Source organism: Erithacus rubecula (assembly GCF_903797595.1).
Source record: "Erithacus rubecula genome assembly, chromosome: 1".
NCBI lineage: Eukaryota > Metazoa > Chordata > Aves > Passeriformes > Muscicapidae > Erithacus > Erithacus rubecula.
The window spans coordinates 19,423,962-19,446,442 of NC_136658.1; the positions used below are offsets into that span (position 1 = coordinate 19,423,962).

The 22,481-nt window shown below is 36.7% G+C and overlaps 1 protein-coding gene across 6 annotated transcripts in view; it reads left to right on the top strand.

The window, feature by feature from the left end:
• COL8A1 (collagen type VIII alpha 1 chain) overlaps positions 1-22,481 on the top strand; it is a 386,313-nt gene that overhangs the window by 313,646 nt on the left and 50,186 nt on the right. For 4 of the 6 annotated variants that reach the window (XR_013774741.1, XR_013774742.1, XM_079309847.1 and 1 more), the window contains exon 2: positions 2,270-2,390. The exons of the other annotated variants lie outside the window; for them this stretch is intronic. The gene's annotated coding sequence lies outside the window, so the exon portion shown is untranslated. The remainder of the gene's footprint in view (positions 1-2,269; positions 2,391-22,481) is intronic. 6 annotated transcript variants of the gene reach the window in all.

The window sequence follows — 22,481 nt, forward strand, 5'->3', positions numbered from 1 at the left end:
CTTTTGTCCTTATTCCAAAGGCTATTAAAACATGGTTCATCTACTCAGTGGTCACTTAATGCAGGTTCCCCTCTTTAGGTGTCTGGTACTTTTAGGCACTGTTATCAGTATGACATGCTTGTATCCAACAAAATTGACTGTGACATTCTCCCTTACTAGAAATGTTACTTTTCTCAGATGAACTCCTTCATAAACCAACATTAAATTAAATGGTGCAGTTGGTTAAAGGCCTCTAAAAATACACGAAAAAACTGAAACCTTGCCATTAATAAGTTAAAATTTTTTAAACCCCGTTTATTAACTGCATTAGAGCCTCTTTGTATTACCCTGTGCAATATGATAGTATTTTTAAAAGGCTAAAGAGAACTTATGACTATAGGTAAAGCAACCAGCTAGGCAAAAAACCCCCCAAAAATTGCATTTGAAGGGGAAAAAAATTGTGCCCCTCATTTTGAGCATATTGTCTCTACAGCTGCTCAACACAGCTTTTAAAGACTGACCTAATAAATCTTTACATATTAATAAGGGAAAACTGAAACCTGATGGTGTGCAAGGGCTGTTGGACATAGTTTGATATGTCAATTTTCTCCATGCTCAAGGATTTTCTAATTTTGGTTCCATCCTACTGAATATAACTTTCAGTGTCAAAGGTCTGAATCCAGAGCAGACCTTTGATCAATCTATCCCAAATTCTGTATTCACAAAGGACAAGACTTGGCCACATCAATCTGCTTGAAAGAGTGGACATATTAAAGCTGCTACAGTACCTAGAAGTTTGCCTCCTTTAACATATTCCAAATTGATATTACATTCAATGAGGCTCAGTATTAACAGGAGCCCTGTGACTTTCTGTGACTTCTTCCCTGTTTCACAAGAGCAATGACTTTCAGAATATTCATCTTATTCCAATCAGGAACAGTCATAGAGGTTTTTCAAGGCAGACAAATGAGTCAGCCACTTGTTCCAAATAAATGGAAATGGTGCTCCAAGTTTCCTAGACAGCTTTAAAAACTACATACAGCAATTCAGCTGCTTAATCTATTACGTTCTACATCTCACATTCAAGAGGACACAAAATCACATGCTTTTTATTCCAGTTAGAGGTTATTTTGTCCACAGCCACCTCATTTTCTCTCTGTTATTAACATACACGCTAGCCACCTTCCTCATGCCATTCCCAAGAACACAAATTGCACTCTTCAGAGCAAAGAGAAACTGCTGAAGTTCCCAGACTGCCACGGATATCCTAAATAATCATGAACCAAATTTCCTAATGTCTGTGATTGCATTTGCCCCTTTGTTTAACAAGGATGTTAATATTTTGCTTTCTGAGGAGAAATGTTGTAAACCTCAATTAATATATCCATTGCAAAAAGGGCATGAATTACAGCTTTAACTGTGCAGTAAAACAGAACATCTGCGTGAATAAATAATTATAAGAAGATATATAAAACTATAAAAATAACTTCTTTACTGCAGACCTTGCCCTAACAAGAAACATGACTCCTTCCTCCCTTAAGAAATGTGAATACACTGACTCATGTCTTTGTTTAAGTGTCATGGTAAATTTGTTCTTTTATAACATGTAGTAGTTTAGCTTTGAACTTCTGAGTTTTGGAAAAGGCAGAGCGGAAAAATGTTTTCATGGGAGAGGAGTGCACATTCCAGAGCTGTCGACTGTTACTCGTTTATGAGGCAGGGGAAAAACTACTTTGGTTTTAGGCTTTGGTTGATGCAATTTGTTGTCTGGTATTTTGTGATAAACCAGAGTTTACACTGTGCACTGAAGTATTTCAATTTTTTCTCTCATCTTTCTAGCTTTTGCTTTTTCAAAATTCTGACCAAGCTTGAAACTGACTACTGTTGAGGAGAGAAAAATTAGTTGTGTACAACTAGAAATAATGATCTTTTGTAATATACAAAGTAGTTCAGTGAGAAAAATAACACATAATTTTCTGTGAATTACAGAGCAGCACCTAAGCATACTGGAGGAATGCTGATGATATTACTCATAAAAACAGGACAAACCAAAACGTGAGCCCTTTGTGGTGCCTTTGTAACCTGAGTTTTAACAGTTTCAACACAATTTTCCTGGGCTGTTTTGTGTTTACTTAATGTATTAATGTCTGATTATATAAAAAATATGAAAATATGAAAATAAAATAAACTCTCAGTAGCTTATTTATTCAAGTAAAGTAAAAACCATCTTTTTGCTCTCCTGCCTTTTTGAAGGCTATTAACATGCATTCTTTCTTTCTTCTCTTTCTAGAAAAGAAAATGCAGATTGTCAGAATCCTTCAAATTTGATACTCAGCACTGTTATGATCTGTTCATTACTGGATGTGGAGTCTGGATATTGGTATAGTGAAGTACTCTTCTGTTAAACTGAGGTAATTTTCTGACATAATTTATGAAAAAGTCTAATGCTGAAACAACGCAATTAACACGTCTTTTGAAGTTTAATTTCTTAAGAAAAATGATCACCATCAAAAAGGATCTGTCTTTTCAAAAATCTTCAGAGACAAAAGGTAGAAATTACATGAGAATGCTGACCTCTAGCCAGAGATGAGAGCTTCTCAATTCACAAAGCCAGAAGACGTCCGAGTATTATCCTAAGAGAGGGAGACTTTGCCAAGGACATCAACTTCTTTTCAGACACAAATTGAGATCAGTTTCTGCTTATTGGGATAGGTATCCCTCCAGTGGCCTACTTCATAAATATGACTCACTCAGCAGGAAAATTGCCTTTCTGAAAGCCCCACCAGTCACTGGTCAACAGTGTCACATTTTCCCTCGAGAAAGGAACTGCACACAGCACGGGCCTGATGTAGGCACAGTGTGTTCCAGGAATGTGCAGCTTAGGATGCAGACAGGAAGGCACTCAGCTGCAGATTTGTAGCAGAAAAACCCACAAACTAGGCAGGTGGCTCTGAGGCTTGCCCATAAGCATGCAGAGATCTAATTAACTTCAGAACCAAGTTAATGTAAAAAAGATTTTCAGAAAGTATCTTTTCCTTTCCTGGCACATCAGTAATCAAGATACTGTCAGTTTTCTGTTCATTGCCCCAATAGCATTGCACAACATTCATAGTATATTAACACGAATCCTAAAGAATTAAGTGGGTTGTCATAAAATCACTACTCCCTACAAAAAGAAACAAAGTGCAAAGCTAGGAGCACAGGAAGATCAGCTAGAGGATAGATATATTCTTATAAGTGTATCTAACAAAGCTGCTGCAGGCTCCACGTTTGCTTTCAAAGTAATGGAATTTCATTACAAAACAGTAACCAACATGGAGCATAGTTCTTTGAGGTCATTTAAAGCCCTGTCTGTTAAACAAATGATACTCCAATTTTTATTTTTTTTCCAAGGCTTCATATTTCTTATATATTTTCAGCAATTTTTGTCCTATCCATCTCCTAAACCAGCATTTTGGACCATTGAAAAATTGTTTGCCTAAAGCCAGAACTCTGATTTCAATACCTTTCTGTTATTAATATTCCTTAAGTTACATTTCAGTTTCCAATCAAGGTCTGCTGCAACATTTTCTCTTTTGATGCGAGTCCACTGTACAGTGCCTTGGATCTCAGCTAGAATGCACACCATGTCATGTGAACAGTAAAAAAAAATATAGCTCAACTTCCCCAAAGTAGGTTGAATCAGGAGTTTTAAGGATAATCAAAACCATATTTTTACCAGCAAGCAAAGCCAGTAAGTTATTGAAGCTATACAAATATATTCATATCCACATTGCACTTCATTAGAAAAAGAATCTCACACCCAGGAACACAAAACTTCAGAATACTGAATAATTATGGAACCAAAAAATGGAAGAATACTGTGGTCTTTGCATGAGAAACGCATCATAAAAGGAATTACAGTAAAACAAGGTGATTCTTCACACTTTGTATAAACTTTTTTATGCCTTTCTTAGCAGACATTGGGAAACTTGAAGGTTTTTGTATGGAGCAGCATTACTTACAGAAGAATTTATTACTTGTATTCTTTAGGTGAAACTCACTTATGTATGAATTGATGTACAAATGCATGCAAGTATGAAAATGCATATATGTTTCCATAGCCTGTTGCTAAAAATTTAAGACCACCTCACCTGATAGTCTGTGGTAATGTCAATAGATAGGTGCCAGTCAATTTGACATTTTATGTGAGCAGGTAATTCTACATGTGAGAATACATCTGTGTAAATGCAACAGTGTGTTTCTTATAGATGTTTATGTGCAAGTCTTTACAGTACTTGTGTCTAGACCAAATGTTAATTAAGACTACTGTCACCGAGAGCAGAATCTACATCTTTGTAGAGTTTCTTTCATGTTTATTTTTATTTTAAATACTGGCTTTCTTTTCACTGCTAACTACAAAGGTTGATTTATCAGTATAAGTGGAAGTTACCTGAACAGAAGCCAACAGAGTCAATAGCAGCAATTCATGGCCTTCACTAGTTTGTTGTGGTTTTTTAAATGCTCAGAGCCCATACAGGCAGGAATTTTTTTCCCATACTGGAGATGGAAATACTGCTCACCTCTTTGTAGAATACAAAGCTAAGAAATTAATTTTAAATTATTTTGTCAAAACGAAACACTTTCCTCATCTCAGAAAAGCAGCACTGCCCAATTCAGCCAACTTGTGACTACCTGAAAAAGGGAATCAATTGATCTCCTATGCCTGAAATCACACATTTTTAAGTTGTTCTAACCACAGTGTAGGCACAGCTTAACTGAATGATTTCACCATGCAGAGTTATTTCCCACGTTCCTTTGTTACTCCAGTAATGTAAAAAAATTCAGGAACTGGAAAGTCATATGATCCATAGAAAAGAGAATATTGTGGTTTCTAAGAAAAATATTTATTACCAAGTAAGCTATTTTGATTTATTAAATGATAGCTTCCCATCATAGTGTTTTTTGATACTGTGTTTGAAACCACAATGATTGTACAAAGCCAGCACCTTATTTGTTTAAAGGCACTCACTTGTGTTTTTCTTAATAGAAGTATCAGTTCATGACAATGCCAGGTTCATAGAAGCTTGTCCAGGAATAAATTCTTGAAAAATTATTTTTTTCCTAGAGTGTCCATTAAGCCAGGGCAGGCACTGTGTCCCAGTGCTAGTCTTCTAACATTAGATTTATAGGATGTTATAATTAACAACAGGTGATGGGCAGCACTACATGCACAGCAAGCAAAGTGAAAAGACTGGCAGCTCAAGAGCCACTTGTGAATCATCAAAGCCTTTCCCTGGACAAACTCAGTAGTAAACTTGATAGGTCTTCTGGCAATTGTTTTGGGTTGGGTTCTTTTTGTTTGGGTTGGTTTGTTTGCTTGGGTTGTTCTTTTATTCCACCACCACCCTTGATCCATTTTGTATCAAAGATTAGGGACCATCTGTCTGTTTTTACAGTTGTGTAGCTTTTCCACTTCTGTGTTTGCTATCTATAAAATGAGACAAATTATGCTTCCCTCCTCACAGAGGAGTTCTTGGAAGATTACAGACAAGTCTACACAAAATTTTGAAACTCTGCAGATTTTTAAGAGACACTTGTGTCTCTATTATTCCAGCTCTTTCAAACTTGTGTTCTGTACAAATAACAGAGAAAAAAAAAGGTTCAAAACACATACACCCAAGAAAAGCTGTGCTTCAGCATAGGGCTAAAAAGGAGGAAGAAAGACACTGAAATACATGAATTGGCAAAACAAAAGTATGTCCCAAATGAGTTTTCATTTGCATAGCTAAACAAATACCTTTTCTTCCTTCAGTATGAGAATATAAACAAGGCAAGGTATGTTGGGAAAGTCAATGACTTTGTTTTACCAAGTGAAGAAGAACATGCATCCCAAATCTACCAACAGATCTAACCTTTATGAATAATTCTCAATGTACTAACCTGATGTGATCATGATATTCATGAGTTAATTATATATTATACTGATTATAACAAAAGAGCACTTTAATTAAAAAAACACATCTGTTCATCTGTTCTGGATAACCTGCTGTATATTGTTATGGATACTAGTAAATACTTTAAATGCACTAACTGGTAGAAAGATAAAAAAAGAAATATTGAACAAGAAAAAATATTTTAAAGAAATATTTAACAAGAAAAAACCCCAGTATTCATACTATAGAAGGGATTGGAGATTTTTCATGGATATCACACTCTTCCCAATATTCCACAATTTCCACTACAAATAACTCTTATATATGAAATTAATTTCTACTGAAGCTCTTTTAGTATTATTCTCCCCTCTTTTCATCCTCCCCACCTCAAAATACACTTGAATCATTAAAGTTCTTATCACTATTATATTAGAGAGCAATTACTATTATTCTAGATTTATGTTACCAGGTTGCCAACAAGACCACATGGTGCAGTGGTGAATTTATCCTGCTTGCTGTAGAGTTTGCACTTCATTAAAATTCACACAGCAGTGCTTATCTATAGCTGAGACAAAACGTGGCCCAGGGGAACACTTGTTACTCTGGGTAATTAATCAGAGGTGATGGGAAATTTTTCTTAGTGTTCTTGATAATCTCTAGGGCATCATCCAACTGTGAAATTTTGGCCTTACTGAAGTGGAAAGCAAATTTCATCAGTAACTAGAACAGGCCAAGACATTTCTCACAAAGCACTTCACGACCTGGTGTCATCTGGCAAAGTTTCTCAGTACAGTCTTTTTTCAGAACTGGAGCAGCAGTTCATTTCTATTGAATATTTCACATGCATACATTAAAAGTCCCTGCTTTTGGCAATCATAAGCATATTAAAGGTTCTGCACATTCTTTAGGGTAAATATATTTTTTAAAGGCTTGAATCTATACTCAGGAAAAAAAAGTCTCTCTGCTCAGTGAACTTGCAATCACATCTTCAATGGTAAATTCATGGTTTTGCATGGGCAGGGAGAAAATAAGAAAGACTGTCAAAATGCTTGAAACAGTCTGAAAACTTCCCCTTTCTAGAGTAAGGCTTGCCTCAAAGATAATGTTTTTGTTAGAAAAATAAGAATCACTCCATCAGATTCTCAAACTTAAAGTTGTATTACTGAAAAAAATACCTTAAAAAAAAAAAAAGAAAAAGAAAACCAAAACCAATAGCATTTTATTGTTGTGGTTGCTAAGCACAGGTTTTCAAATTCATTTATGTTGAGACCAAGCAGAAGTGTGTTGTTCTATCCTGAAGTGCTTCAGGGTAGCTAAACTTCTACTGCATAAAAGTAGGAGGAAGTTTAAAAGACTGAAAATGTTTTCAGTTCAGAAAAAGATTCTTCTCCAACACAAAGGACTATTCAAACATCAGTCAGGTCTCTTAGAAAAAGCTCAGTAATTTAGACAAGTGCTAGACAGAGCTGAAACTGACTCAGCAATTTTATTTCCCTTTAGCTCATCCAGGTACAACTTTATTATTACTGACTGAATTCACTGACTAAATGATGAAGTAACATTTATTTCATATTTTTATCAACTATTCATTAGTTTAGCCATTCTTGTCCTAAACCCAATTTTTTTTCCAGCTATATCTATTTAAAACATTATTTCAAGAGTTATATACAAAATAATTGATTAATGAACAGTTATGATATATAGGACAGAAGTTTACAGGACAAATTCAAATTAACTGATATTTCATTTAAGTGTTGTTGCAACATAGAGAACTGCTGAACAGTTACTGATGGACAGGTTTATTGAAGCTCACAAAGAGAGCTGCAAGCTTCCTATTTCTTTTTTTGACTGACCCCTGGCTCACTGTAGGTTTGTTCTGATTAAGAACATACTGTGTTACAAGCTCTTGCTTTGAGTGTGTTGTACGAATTTCACTGTGACAGGAGCTAAATGAAAGCCCATTTTCTCAAATTACTAAACAGCATCATGAACTCTAGCATGAACATTTCAAAAAATTTTATTTCTCATTGTGATGACTAATACAAACTCTCCATAATAGAGTCACAAAGGGATTTAAAATTTTATGAGTTTAGCAAAAGTAACTAGCTCTCAGCAATTATTGCAGCCTTGAAAGTCTATCCTAAACAAGTCAATGTAATGCCTCGGATCCAGAAGAGAATCAGTTCTCTTCTTTATAGGTAGATACTTAGATGGATGTAGCTTATTGATACTACTTCTTCTAAACAGAAGTTAATGCTGGTATTTTGCTTTTAGAATGAGCTGTATCTCTCTGAGTAAATTATGAAACAAGACATTTCTGTGGTCAAGTTACTATGTGTGCCAAAGTCTACATTTCAAGTGCAGGACCTGGATGCAAAATCTGTACCCACACTCATGAGGCACATATCTTGCCCTGAATACTCCCACTGATCAGTGGCAATGCCACCCACTGCTTGTGCAAGTCTGAGTACAATCTTTGTGTGCCTCAATTCCTTTGTGTGAAAACACACTGGTACATAATCCTTAATACAGGAGTTAGGATGATAAACTTGTTACTGCTTGTGAAGTAATGTAGTGAAGTCTGTGTAGCTCATCTCCCTGAACTCAAGGATATATGAATTCCATCTTAAAGAACTTACACTCTTGCTTTTGAAGACATCCACATTGCTTATCTAATGTGTATAAGTCCTCAGATCTGATTCAGCTATCTCAGTCTGTGAATGGCTGGAGTTAAGGCAATGTAATACATTTCACACCAGAGATAGAATTAACAATCTTTCTGATACTTCGTTTAATATTTGTGCAAGCCTACACGTGCTTATATATAGAATTTTCTTAAAGGGGAGCTAAAATCAGAAGTCCCATAGAAGCATACAAACTACACTGTATTTGGGCTACAGAAATAAGGAAAAAGTAAGATGAAGGCTCTTTGCATAAGTAAATTTCCTTAAATCTTGTGGGTGAACAGCACAACAAAACCTGCTAAATTTCCAATTCAGCAAAAATATAATTTCTATTTCTGTTCCCTTCTTAAATGACTGAATACTACCAAGCCTGCTAGAGATATGTAGGTGGTGTATGCTTGTCATGCTAACTAACATCCATACAGATACTGGGACACTTGATGTGTCAGGAAATATCTGTGGTAGGGGGAGAACAAAGAAAATTCAAAGTCTCTTCAAAGATTATTATGCAAACTTTACAGATTTACTTGCACAGAATTACTCATACACACCACCAAACAGCTGAGTATGACTGCCCCCAAAACTCTGCAGATAAACACTTTAGAAAGAAGCTGAATTGATATATATTTGCCTGAGTTTGGTATTACACCTAGCTACAAATTTTGAAAGTATGTTATAGAATATGCTGTACCTCAGACCTGAGGGGTTAAAAGAAATAATTACTAATATAATTTCTTTCCAAATAAGTAGTTTCCAACTTACAATATTTTGGAAATTACTAAGAAAAAGAGCAGCTAAAGAGATCTGGATTGTTCATAGACTTAGATGGAAAACAATTAGGTAATCTATCTCATTTTCCTGCTGTTCCTGCAGTACATTTTCTAATGCTTAGTTTAAGTCCCTCAAGAAGGGGGATTCCAGCATTTCCTTTGGACCCACTTTGTCAGGTAGGTTTATCCTCCCTCTCTTCAATCAAGCATTCCATGTCTCTTCTTATTTCCTCTTCCACTCAAGAATTCTTCCTCCTCCTTAGTGCCAGAGCCTTTCAGGAATCTAGAAGGGACACTGCCTACAGGACACAGATATTCCCAGAATAGGATATTCCACAGTAAGGAAACCTATAGCAGACAATTTTAGGAGAACATTCTAGCAGGGTCCTTTTGCTGATCCTTGTGTGCCAGCTGGGCAGGATGCATCTGAAAGGTACTTATCCACCATGGAACTTTTCAATTCTTCAGTGTGAACTTTGGGAAGAGTATCTGTTAAAACCAGAGGTTGACTGCTTCAGATCAGGTTAGAAGGACTGCTGAAAGAACATCCTGTAGTGAAAAGTGAAAGTACTATGTCACTAGTGATTTTTCCCTTTAAATGAGAGGACATAAGAAATAGGCCTGAAGAAAGCAGAAAAATATGGAGAAAAGACATTGGCCCAGTGGTGACTGAATACAAATCCACCTGTGCTGCATGGATGTGCTCAGCAGAGTATCACATTTAGGTTCAATATTCACAGTCATGCTATAGACACAGTAGCAACTCATTCTAAGCAGTTCTGTTATTGACAGAGTAGTTGTGGGAAAAGATTTTTTTTCACTCAGCAGGCTGTGTGCAGACTCAGCATTGTGAAATCCTGATGTGCATTTGTGAAGAGATCCCTCTGTAGTTCCTGCAAAAGCTGGTGGTTCCTAAGGAACATGGGCTAAATATGGCCTAAGGGTTTTAGACATCTGAAGAGTCAGGCCAAGACAGGAATTTAAGTGTGGTTTGCTGAGTGGAAGTGTTAGGCTTGTCAGATTGAGTAATACAGTCTTTTAACCTGAGCAGTCCAAGCCTACTACCTTGATGACAACATTGTACTACAGGTCATGATAAATGTCATTCTTGAACTAGAGGTTTAGCTTTGTCTTGAAAGAGCCTTGCCAGAGTACTCAGGGATATTTTCTGAGAACAACAACAAATGTTAAATATCTTTTTGTTCTTCAGATTTGAGAAGGTGGATTTCATAGTCATTGGTCTTGCAAAACAGTTTGCAGCAGGGAAGGATTAAGTTTCCATTACCTAACTCAAAAGACTGGCCAAATATAAAACAAAAATGATGAAAGAATTTGGTTGTAATTTGGTCTGGGTCTTTGAAGGGATAGAAATATTCTTGGATGTGTCCTTTGTTTTGACACTTTTATGCCGATTACAAATGGAAGGGCAAAGTTGGAGTATTAGTTCCTCCAAACTGTCTCAGCCCCACTTTGTTCTAGTGTCTCTGACAGAATCCCTTAGACAGTGAAGGAACTTTCTCTTTTAATGCAATTGTTCTTGAAGGTGTTTAAAGTATCCAAAAGAGAAAAGGAAATACTTCCACAAGTAATTTGTGGAAATCTGGAAAGTATCTATAACTTGTAACTTATACAAGGCAATGTAATTTTAATAAATCTTTTGCTGCTATTTTAGGAGAAAAAGTAGAGTCAGAAAAACTGCATCAGTACCTTATTTCAATTAAAATTCAGAGAGCCAAATCAGTGTCTTTTATGTTTCACTGGAACTATATTGGGTGCTGCTTACTTCAGCAGCATCAATTTAAGGAATGAAAGCTAATTAGTGAGAATAAAGACAAGCACATCTGGAGTGAAAAATAAACAGGCTAAAAATTAGATATTTTTGTTCTTCATTTTAAGAACTGTAAGAGCATTAAAAAGGAGAAAAGCAGAACAAAAGTCTTGTGAAGTGCATGATTTTTATCCTGAACTACCAAAAATTGGACGATTATCAACTGACATCCAATTTCTATTTTAAAACATACGTCAGCCTTAAAAAGGGGGCTTTTAACATTTTGATGTGAATAGTAAAATATATACTTGCTGCTTTGAAAAGAGGGGAGAAAATAATTTAGAGTGTTTTGCAGTGTTGAATTATCAATTAGCTACACAGTAATCATTGGTCCCACCAGCACACAATGCTTCCTGCTTCAGTGATGCACTCCCTGGGAAGGGGCAGTGAAGTTCCATTGAGCAGCTTCATTTGGTGGCAAATTTAAGTTTTCAATTAACTCTCTCCTAGTAAACTGTGGAAAGGCAGTTCCTGGGAAAGCAGTGTCCCATTTAAGTGGGCAAGATTCACCCATGTCACAGAATGTTTCTGACAGCAAACAAAGAGGTCCTAAACTAAATTTTAATCTGCACCCTGACAGGAGGTGAAGTAAAGAACAACTATAACTAGTGAAGGTTATATTTATGGACAGGATAGCAGCTTGAGCAAGCCTCCTGCTGTTAGGGCTCAAGGTAGTAGCTTCAGGGCAAAGGCAAAACACAGTAACACTGCAAAGACCTTAAGATCAACTCAATATTTGTGATGAGATTAAAAAAAAAAAATACTCTCTGTTGAATCAACAGTCACAGAAACTGTGAAAAAAAGAAAAAAGGAACACCCTCTTCCTTAGAGCTATGCATGGAAGTTACCATCTGTAGTATTTACAGCTATTCAATCAAATGCATGGTTAGCCATAAAACTAAGCAAAAGAAGCATAATTCTCCTGAAGAGTCAGAGGGAAGAGAAATCAGATTTTTCACCTATACAAGCACCAAAACAATCAGGTATTTGCCAGCACTTGTGTGAGGTGTATAAAATTGAAAAGAAGAGGAATTTTAAGTACTTACAGTACTTCCAGTGCCACCCACAAAAAGCAAAAGCTTCTTTTTTCCTAATTTACAAAAATCAAAGAACTTGTGTATCTACTAATTAAGACATGTATCATCAGAAAAACAAACAAAAAATCAAAACCCAAAAGCCCAAATACCCCACAAAAATAACCCATTCACCACACATCCCCAAACACACCACAATCAGTTTGGTAGGTAGATATAAAACAGAGGTGTGCGTGGGCAATATAACACTGGTTAAAACTATTTGATTTGCACCCTACCAAAACAGATGTTTAATAAGCCATCATCTTTTAGAACATAGGAGGAGGATTTTCTTGAGGTACATTTCCTGTTTTTCTCTTATTATTATTTAGAATGGAGTGAGATGGTGCTTGCATAGTTGGGGCAGATGCTTCCACAGTTTGAGCTACTACTTTTATCAAAGCAGAGGGGGAAAAAGCTTTCTAAATCCAAATTTCCATGCATAAGCACATCAAGCATTTTCACAAATACTTTGCAACAGCTTCCAGGCTCAGTAATGGCATTGCCTTGAAACAGTCCAGTGAAGAAGATGAAATCAAGTAAATACAACAAACTGTAATGTGTTTATAGTACTTTTTTCACATCTAAAATAACTTCTTTATAATGTAATTGTGTTGTTCCTGGAGAGACTCACAGCAGAAACAGATTGCAGGCTGGTTCATTCCCTTCTCCTGCAAATAAATCTCTGTTCACCAGACAGAACTCTTGTAAGGCAGGTGACTTCTAATCCAGTTGTGGGCAGCTTATTGACTGTATCACTACATGTGTGTGAACCACCTTCTTTACTAAGCCTTACATTGATCAGAGCAATTGAAAACCTTTGTGGCTAAGCAGTTGTCAGTATGGGTCTTCCAAGAGAAGCCAGCTTGACATAAATCATTTCCATCTATTTTCAGTTGGTATTCCATGCCATTTATTTCATGGATGCTGCCTCATCCCAACTCCTTAGCTGCTCTACATCCTGGAACCCAAGCTACTAGCAGTGCAAGTTGTGATAGGGGCCATAAAAGCTGACAAAAAACTCACTGCTGTTTGTGCTGTCCACTGCAGCACCAGCTCAACCCGCAGAGCTTGGTCAGGTATTTTAGCAATGCTGTGAAAACCACAGCCCTCCCAGCTTTGTACACACAAACCACTGTCGCTCTTTGGGTGTGAATGATTGCTAACAGCACTCAACTGTGAGGAGCAGAGGGCAGTTTTTGACTGTGGAGGTCACAGTCAAGTCCTCTAAGAAAAAAATTCCAGTGACTGTAGCTCCCACACAAAGCAAACATACTGGCTAATAACACTTGGTGTCCCTTCTCTGTCAGATATGACACTTCAGCTCTGCAAACCACCTAAGAGTTGCTAAAACAAATATTCAGTGCTACTAACAGGTACTGTTTTCACGTGTTTCACCCTCCATTCATGCTCTCAAGATGGTTTCTCCAAAAGAAAAAGAAACCCTGGGGTTTTCGACAAGGGAAGGAAGACCTCAAATTTGAATCTGCTTTCTTTAATTTGTCAAAGCTTACACATTATGTAGTAATATTTGTCCAGTGATTTTTTACAAGTGACAGCATTTAGTTTAACACAATCAGTCTCTGCAGAATAATTTCCCCAGATAGGAGTGTGCTCAATTGCATGATGTTCAGACTCCTTCTGTGTTGTCCCTGTGACATGAACACACACTCAAATCAGGAGATATATTTTATCAGATACACTGCTTTCTCTTCTTTAAGGATATTCTGAGATGCAAATTCTCTAAAAAACTTCCAGAAATAAAAATATACAGACCTGAACTCCAAGCCTATTCTCACACAACTAGGTTGTTGTCTTTCTTTCCTTCCTTTCTTTTTAAACTATTTTGGGTTTATCCCATGATTTCATCCAAGTTTTACAATTGTTGTACTTTGGACACAAGTTTCTTAAAGCAGGTTCCCACTTCCATGGAAAGTCTATTGAACATTTCAAATTAAGTGTTAAAACTATATGTGAATTTGTATATGACAGTTCACATTTGTTTTATTGGTTTAGTAGGGGAACTCAGATTATGTTTTTTTTTATAAATATCTAATAGAAAGATTACAGTGTAGAAATACAGCTAAAGCAGCAATGAGAATGCTTTAATATTTTGCAATTTATTTCTGCAGTTAATTCCTTAGCTGATTCATCCGATTTCTGACTGATTGCACAGGTCACTGAACTTGCCAACACATTTTTGCTCTGAGTCACTTCTTTGCCAGACCAAAGAGAAAGGAAACAAACTTGTCTACCTCCACTGCTAAATACAAGACAGGGCAGGAAATAATTATAGAGACAACAAAAGGAATACAACTACTTTTACTTTCTGTGCATAAGCACACATGTACTCTTCCATGAAGGAAGTAATTTAACACATAAAATTCTAGAAAATATTTCAAATCTAGTAACACTCAACTATTTAGTCCTAAATCAATTCTTCTTTGTGGCACTTTAAATGTATAGTAAGAAAGCAAGCTCTGAACTAATGAGCTTTATATTTCAAGCTAGAACCTCTAGTCCTCCATCAGATGCCAGTGGCATTCACAAACCTGTCAATGTGATAACCCTCCCATCCACGAAGAAAATTCTGCATTTAACCCAGAACACCCTGTTACTAGATACTTGGGTAATTTCCCATTATAAATGTAGTCAAAACGTTGCACTACAGGTGCTCCCTGACAGAAGGCAAAAGTCCTCTTCATCATGTGATAGGGACAGATTATGCAACAGTTTTCACATCACTTGTTGGGACACCATTTTCTGTGGATATGAAACATTAGCTTTTATTTTTTTCTATGGTGACTTCAGTGTGCTAAATGAAACAGACTGGTTTATTGCTATCTGTAAGACCTTAAATTTATTAAAGGATGAATCTATGGTAAGTTCAAATGCTAACTCAATTAGAGTGTTTACACGGGGTCTTTGCACAATGTTTATGAGATGAAGTTTGAAGTAAAACCCAGACATGTTCTGTTTCTGTTTTGTACCACAAAGATTGCAGTGCAGCTAGGAAACATACTTCAGTGAGTCACATCTTGGAAAAGAAAAAGATAAATGGCTAAAAATGCAATAATAGTAGGATATCTGGAAATAAACACTAACTGAGCAAGCAAACTTTTTTGTAGTCCAGCTCAGAATCAGTTCTAGTCCATGTTCAGGATGCTGCTTCTGCTACCCAACTTAAAAAAAAGGAAACAATCACTTCTCTTGTTGACATTACATTTGTAAGAAAGGTAACAGAATTAATTGCTGTTGCTGTCCTGTATTCAGCTGAGTGAGGCTGTACAGGTTGAGAGTCCAGGCACTTGCCATTTTAGCCAAATAGCCCTTAACATTTATTTCAGATCTCAGAGCTCCTTACAAACATAAGGAGCCAGTGCTTGTCTTGCAAAGACACACATCATTGTGCAGGTTCCCCTGCCATGAAGCAGGAATTGAAAGCAGGAATTGCATATGTACTTACAGCAGCAGAAATCAAGAGGCCAAGCACTAATAATTCTGTTGGTATCATGATATACCTATGGGGGTTTTATTTGCACAGGACCATTCATTACACAAACATCAAAGGAGAAAGGAGAAAAGGTTGCACTAAGTCATGAAAGACAATGTCATAATTGAGGCCCTTGAAGCATTTGAAATCTTTCCCTTGCAATTCTAACTTTTAACTTCATCCCTGCTTCTTGGCCAGGGTAAGAATTGTGTTGGAAGACACAGTCCAGTGCCTCTGTAAAGCAGAGGAGTAGGGTAGGTTCTACAAGTAACTTTCTGGCAGTGTTTGGCTCCAAATGTCTCTTCTTCACCTAAATACATTGCCACAGTTGAAAATTTTTGAGTTAGTCCTGTACCCTTTGTCACAAGAAGCACTGATTTACTCATCTCCTCTGCCTCAAAGAAGAGCTTTCTTACATTGCAGAGGTTGAACCAGAAACAGGACCAAAGTAATCTTTAACCTGAAGCAACCTCTTTTGAAAATGTATTACTAGAACAGCTGCTTGCTGCATGCGTTGCATTTGCAAGCATATACTGTCACCTTTTCCAAGTCACTAGGAATTTATTTTGAAGCAGAAGCAAAAGGGAAAATATCCAACAAGTCATCTGATTTATTGCAGTAACCCTCATATACATGCAGTGTTAAAGTGATCATATGGTTGGCTGTAATTCATGTAATTTAATGTAATGTAATTCAGTTCAGTGGAAAGGTTTAAAGGATTAAGTGATACACATATGCTTTTGTAATTACATCAAGATGTTAAAAAATCCAGTTTTTAAAAAAGTGCTAAATCACTGTATAGGATATGCAAGCTAAACCAAGAGCCTACTCTGGAGAGAAAAGTGAAAAGATACATTTGCCAAGTTAGATAGCAAAAATTTTGGCAACTCTGAAGATCTGGAATGTGTCTACAAGTAGGTGTGATTCAAAACAGTATACACACATTTCCAACAGCAAGATCTGTAATTCCTCACCATCCTACCAAAAATGCTAAAGGATTCTGATAGTCTGTGTACTACCTTGGCTGAGCCTGCATATTCACTGGTGCCAGATGCCCTTCTGAGTGGTTTTAGACTCCAGCATGGATAGCAGGACTTAGTATCCTAGAAGTCCTTAATGCTGTGTTATTTGAGAGAAGTAAAACATGGGGGCTTACCTTTCTTTTTATTGTTTTGTTTGTTTGGGCTTTATTTTGCTTTTTCTTCTAAAAAGAAGTGTTTATCTAGTATGATGTTTCCTGGTCTATCCATCTATTCCTCCCCTGAATAACTTTTGAGATTGTTGGGCAATTTGAAACTCATCCTGAAAGTCTAAAAGAAAACTGTATCTTGCACAAGTTCCTGAAAGTCAGTGGGTGAGCAGTGGGTAGAGACACAACTTGGCATCTTCACAGACGGAAAGGCAGACAAGATTCATCTGTTAGTCATTCAGTTTGGCCTCAGGAAAGTAAAGAATGCAAATCCCGGGGAAATCAAAATTCATTGGTTTTGCTGCTAACATAGCAACTTGGAAAATCCAAATCTTGCTGTCTTGGGTGATACATAAACAGGATTCATTAGGGATCCAATCCTGCTTCCTCACTATTGACTGAGGTAGGAAGGGAACAGTGAGACAATACAGTTTAGGATCTTACTCTTGTCTTCCACTCCAACACCACATCTTCCAAACATGAGCCTGTTTGGTTGGGTTCTTTTGTGTTGTGTTTGTTTGTTTTAAAGTGTCACAGGACAGTTATATGTTCCAGAATAATGGATTTTTCTTTAGGGAATATCTGTTTGATGAGACTGTTCCTCAAGGACTCAGTTTAGACTAATGATACTAAATAGAAATGATAAACACATAATTCAGCTTTAGCCAACATTCTGCTTCAGGGTGATCTCCATTGGCAGAAAACCAGAATTCAGTACAACATTTTTCATGAGCTTAACTAGTCATATAAAATCAGGCCAGGACTCCCTTGTAGGCTAACTCAGACTGAAGCTCTTGGGGTGTCATCTAAAGGTAATTTCTATTAACAAAGCAGATACTTTCATGGTTAGGCTGTAGGCTGAACAAGGGAGAGAGAGAGGAATAGGCTGGTCTTAGAGGAAAAAATCTCTAGAATAACTCATTATGAAAAAAGCAGACAGGGATAGGAGTTTATATCCCATTTTGAAATTACCATTTGTAAACATTAGTGACTCACAAAAAATGGATTAAGTTTTAGCCACATGGATGTGACATTGGGTTTGAGCATGATGGAAGAATTTACTAACTTCAATCCACCAGTTAACCTAGTTTTGACATGTTCCCTTGAATAAGAAGTTACAGTGATCTACCACAGCTTGTGTCCTGTGGGGAAAGAAGTGTTCGAAGTGGCTTAAGTGATCTGAATGCTTATTTCCAAAACTTTTCCTATAAATCTGTTAGGTTCTATGTAAACCCTGTGACAGAATATGAATCCAAATCATAAAAAAATTCTAACTAGAAAAAGATGAAAAATGGCTTTTTTGCTTCATTTGTACTAGGGTGTTATCTTCTACTCTTAATGAAGTGTTTGTAATCAGAATTTTATTTATGTAGATTCAGACTTTAGCATCCAATATTTGATGTTCAAAATATGATCTGTTCTTATGGCATACATATATTTCAAAGATAAGTTTTTCTTGACTCAGTAAGGGAGTGCTCAGCCTTGCATTTTAAGGGCCAGGAGTTGCCACTACAGGTTTAAAAGCCTGCTTGCAGATGGATTCAGCTGCAACTGGCTGCTACAAAGAACATGCCCAACAAACACTATTGTCATTTAGAACTTGAGCAAAGCAGCCTATAGACAGTCAAAGAATTGAGATGGACATTTCTGGATTTTATTTTCTACTGCTAGTATTTGCTCAGAGAGACAGACTTACCAGGACAGCTGAAAAAGACAGGCTTACAGGGAAACTGACTGAAAAAATGGGTTGCCATGTTAAGAGCACCACTGACTATGGCAAAAATACACACCAGACTGTTGCTATTATGATGCAACAGCCACATTTCTGTATAGCTTTCCTTCTCATGCATTGCCTGCATCCAGCATCCTGCCTCAGTGGCATGTGTCCCACTGAATTTATTAGGAGGAATGGTAATCATTCAGATTCTCTTAATTATTTAATTTTCTGCAGTGCACATACTCGTGCCTGGTCCCTCCACTACTCATTCATCTTCAACAGTGAGATTCAGCTTGTTTTCCATACACAAGTTCTTTTGAATATTGTTCTCATCATCACCACAATCAGGGACATGTTACCTGGGTAGAAGACCAATGTCAAGATAAACACAGAATTTGTGAAAGGAGAACAGTCTGATGATCTACCTTTTTAAGAACAGAATGAGTCCTTTCCACTGCTCATTTGTTTTTCCTCATACAAAACCTTCCATTTAGAAACACATTTTAATCTGGAGGACAATTTAAAGCACCTCAGATTTGTAATGAAACAGAAGACAGAAAAACAGAGCAACCATCATTCTGATCTACACATGTCCCACATGGGATGGAAAATTGATGCCAGTGTCCAGCAAGAGGACTGTGTACGGAGTTTGCTTGAAAGAAAAGATGAAGGAATTATTGCACTATTGGGGGAAAAAAGGAAAAAAAGCCTCAGCTGAGAAGTGCTGTCTGTACATAGTAGAAACCTGAAAGCTTATCATGCATTCTACTACATTTACACTTATTGAAATACTAGATTCTTTTTTTTTTAATCTAGTCCTACTCAATTGTGGGGATTAAACAAAATGAGTTAGTAACAGAACACCTTAAAAAATAGTAAACCATCCTTTAAAATGTTAAAGTCTTCAAATTTAGAAACAAACAGTTAATCACCAGAGAATGTAGCCAGACTGCAGAAAAGAGATAAAGTGGTCATCAGCCTGTTATAAGCAGTATTGCCTCTTGCATCAATACATATCTTTCCTTTTACCACTGTGACAGAGTCCCTTCTCTCTTACCTTTGTGGCTTGGAATCTTATCTGCATCCACTGCAGGCATATTTCAAGCTTCACTGCACTCAAGCACTTGCATTAAGTTCTCAAGCTTTTACTAAAATATGGAAACCATCCACATAAGGGCCCAGTTCAACGCTTTGCTTTCAGGTAACGTTCCTACTTTCTTGGAAACAAAGTTTTGCTCAAGATGAGTCAGGTATAGACACAGTTCACAATATCCACAATATTTGGTGCTTTTCCACCAGAGGCTATTTAGAATGAAAAATAGAGACAGGAACTCTGCTCTTTAAGGTAACTCTTTAAAAACAGAGACGTCATAATTATGAATGCCTTATTCTTCATCATGGTATTTTTTGTTATCAGACTCAGAATGGTAAAAGGAAGGAGTTGGGTGGCATCAAATCAAGGCACTTCAAAAGCCTTTGGTGCAACATAGCCCTTCATGTTATGTAAATCCACCTCTATGGTATAGAAGAACATGGGAAACATCAGATAGATTACTCTGCCCATAGGCTGGTAAAAGACATCTCCCCAGAGCAGGAGCACAAAATACTTTCCTTCCCAGGCCTGGGAGGAGACAAACAAATACAAGTAAGTACAATAGGTTTAATTCCCTGTGCTCCATGTTCTACAGTCACTTGCTGAGGTAGCCCTAGTAGTGTTTGTGAGGTTGATATGCTATTAAAAATTATAAAGCTGTTGATAATTTTGGAAAGTATTTTTTAACCTGTTCAAAACCTACTATATTTGAGTTACATGTAATTCATATTTTTCAGGGTCATTTCAAGCTTCCCTGAAGTATGAGGTTCACAAGGAGACCTACCAAATAAGATGTAAAATTCTAATATAATCCCTTTCATTTCAGGAGCACTAACCAATACCTTTATAACATCTCTGCCTTCATTTTATTAACAGATACAGGATGGAGAAAGTGTACACATCTATGATATAGAGAACAGGGAAGTTGGCAAATTAATTCAGAAATAGTCAAATGCTCATCCTACCTTCCCTCCTTCCTCCCCTCCCTCAAAAGTACAAAACCAAACCACAGCACTTTTTAGAAGCCTAAAGATTGAAAATCGTTTCTCAGTTAGTGTTTCAAAGTGTGGTATGGCAGATATGTTATCAGCATGAATTTTAAGAAACATATATATATATATAAAAATATATAAATGCGCACACTTATTATTACTTTTCCCCCAGAAGAATGGCATTCAACAAATATAAATCTACTGCAAAAGCCTTAGCATTTCATTCTGGTTCTGAAATTCATATTTCCATTTTTATTTTCTCCTTAAGTGTGACAGAGAAAAACAAATAAGAGTATTAAAACAATATAGCAGAAGTCAAGAGCACTTACCACTCAGAAGAAGGAGATGTAGCAAGCTGCAGCCAGCTCCAAAATGGCCCCACTAGGGCTGTAGCTTCTTGGCTCTACCAATAATGAGGAGAAAGCCACAAAGGCACAGTGGGAAGAAAAAAGTTCTTGTTGCTGTCTTGCCAGTTTTCAGATATGGTATTTTTCATTACAAGCTGGATGTCCTTAAAAGACTATATGATTTTTGCATTTAGAAACAAAAACAAAGACCCCAGATCTTTTTGATTGAAACATATTTACAGAGAAATGCAAGCACAAAGTATCAAAACAACCCTTCTGCATCCAGCTTCTGAACCATTCTAAGGACAGGGAGATGGCAATAACACACCATACAAACGGGCTGTGGGAAGGGTTATGTGAGACCAGGTGTAACTCAGTACCAAGGAGGAATTTGCAAGTGTTTTCTATCATCAAAATTCTACTAGTTTCTTCCTGTATCTAAAGTTTTTCATGGTCTGTTCTTGTTATTTATTCAGTATCAAGAACATTTTTTAGTGTTTTTCAAATGCTGTGCAAGTTCCAAATCATTAAAAACATTTAAAGCTAGTGAATAACTAAACAAGGTTCTAAAAGCTGCTGGAAAATACCTGAAAATAATCTCTTAAGACAAAACTGAGTAAAGTTAGGTCTAATTTCAAGCAGAAGTCAGGACAGTTGCACATAGAGAAATGTACTGGCAGCCAGCTCAGAAATGAACTTCCAGTGCTTTGGCTAGTTTGTGCTATCTGCCCATACACAAGCACTGTAATAAACATAAGGTGATTACTCTCTCAGCAAAAATAAGGAATAAGTACCTCTGATTTTATTTTTGAAAGACAGGACTATATAAATCTATTAGCATGGACAATGTGAAAAAAAAAATCTCAAGTTATTTTACAAAAAGTTGTTCATTTGCCTGTTAGAGAATAAAATGATGCCTAATTCAACACACATACTTCTGACTGAAGCTGTAACCCTAAAACCAACCCAGAGCTGCCACCTAAGTGTGGGAGGACCTGAACCTCAAAGATGCCTTACTTCTACAACTTTCCCTTGTGATGGGGCCACTTGACTAGAAGAACATGAAAGACACATCAGTTTATTAGGAGACTAGTGATGCTTGAAGTTTGAAGTTAAATGAAAGTAAGAACAAATCAAGAATCTGTGCCTCAAGAAAGGCTTATTGCTACTGTGTGACTTTGAAAGGATGTTCCTTTCACATAAGACAAATTAAAAAAAATTGCAGGAAAGTATAAAAAAAAAGGAGATCAAAACTTGTTAGGGGAGGTAAAGTAAGCTTTGAAATCTGAACGAAATAGCATTTTACCATGAACATTTCCCCATTCTTACACTGCTATGCTGAGAACATACTTGAATCCTGGAAGTTGGTCACATTTATATGGATTCTGCTTTACATTTCTC